The following is a 1673-nucleotide window of genomic DNA, read 5'->3' on the forward strand; positions in this document are numbered from 1 at the left end:
CGGTGTGTCGCTTAGGCAGGCGCTAAGTGACAGGCCTGATATCACGGTGTTATGGTTAACGTAGTAAACTTGTGTACCGTTTAGTTTTCTTCTTACTAGCTACGGTCAGCTAAGTATCTGTTCAGTTCCCTAGTCGTCTTCTTCACCTTCCGGTGTTTGCTGCGCTCGGTCGGATTTTTATTGTCTATTTATGCCCGCTGTCTTAATAGTTTATTTATCCAAGGAAGTTATTCATTGGCGTACAGTACGCTGCTGAGAGTGAAAGTGATTTTGAGTTGTTCTGTCAGCTGTCACCTTATTTGTTGATCGATTTTTGAAATGTGGAAGTAGTTTGTAGCGTTGGTTAGCTTCTACCAGCATCAGACTAGTATTGTTGACGGTGTCTGATAACTTAATGCAATTGTCGGTGTGATTTTGTATGAAGAGTAAAGGCGTACCTGTTCCAGGTCTATTTTGCCTCGTGCGTTTGGGAATCGAATGTAGCTCCATGGGGAATTGTTCCGCTGTGACGGGCGAAGGGGTTATGAAGGTCGAATGTGCGTTGGTAGTCCAACGATTAGAATTCATCCTATGGTCAGCACCCATAACTTTTTCCAGAACCGGTTTGTAGTGTCATTGGCTTGCGTGTTCGCGTTTGATGGTGCCGCTCTTCGGGAGTCGGTTATAGCTCCACTACGATTGGTTCCACCGTGATGTGCAATCGGTAATGAGGGACACATGAATCATGTGTGTCTGCTACTCCAACAACGTCAAAGATATTACCGTATAATTTGGCTGTCTGTTGAGTTGTATTAGCTGGTGGTAAGTCCGTGAAGCTACTGTTTCAAATCTGGTTGATTCCGCGTCTTAGTGATAGGACACAAGTATTTTTGTACTGACGAGGAAATAATTTGCACGTTCTCGAGAGGATTCACTAAACTGAGACTGGAGGTGCCACTGTTGGTTAGATGTCCACTTAATGGCGTGATCTGTGAAAATGTGAGAGCTGTGTCTGACACAGTATTGTACTTGTCTATTTGGATTTTAGTCTGCTATGATGCCGTTGTTCCTACTTGTAACTACATTGATGTGTTTAAGGGTGTCGCTTCGTGTTTCCATGTTCTTCAGTTTTAAATTGGGGATGACTTTTCTCTGATTGACTTGAGGTCTTAGAATTGTTGTTGTGCATTTTGACAACTTTTAAAAGCGAGGGCCTGGGGGAGTGGGGGAGGGCTCATTGTACGAATATGTGTTATGCTTGTCCATGTTGCTTGTTATGGGCGTCTCCACAGTTATTTAGTAGACTACGTGTCCTCTCAGTGGCGGCCCTTACGTTTCTTTTGTGAAATTGAGTAGCCTAAGTGCATCTGATTTTAAGTTATGGCTACTGCCTGTTTAGTTGTAAAGTGGATAGACCCCCGCCGTGAACCGAAGCCTGGAAATTTGGACATTTGTCGTAAGATCTTATGGACCCAAACTGCTGAGGTCATCGATCCCTAAGGTTACACACTACTTAATGTAACTTAAACTAACTTACACTGAGGACAACACACACGTCCATGCCCAAGGGAGGACTAGAACCTCCGACGGGAGGATCTGCGCGAACCGAAGCCTGATTTTAAGTTATAGTTAATACCTCTTTAGTTTTAACGGGTTAAGTTGCCATCTCGAACTGAAGCCTCGTGTGTTATCGG

The sequence above is a fragment of the Schistocerca serialis genome, chromosome 8 (assembly GCF_023864345.2).
Source record: "Schistocerca serialis cubense isolate TAMUIC-IGC-003099 chromosome 8, iqSchSeri2.2, whole genome shotgun sequence".
In the NCBI taxonomy this organism is placed as follows: domain Eukaryota; kingdom Metazoa; phylum Arthropoda; class Insecta; order Orthoptera; family Acrididae; genus Schistocerca; species Schistocerca serialis.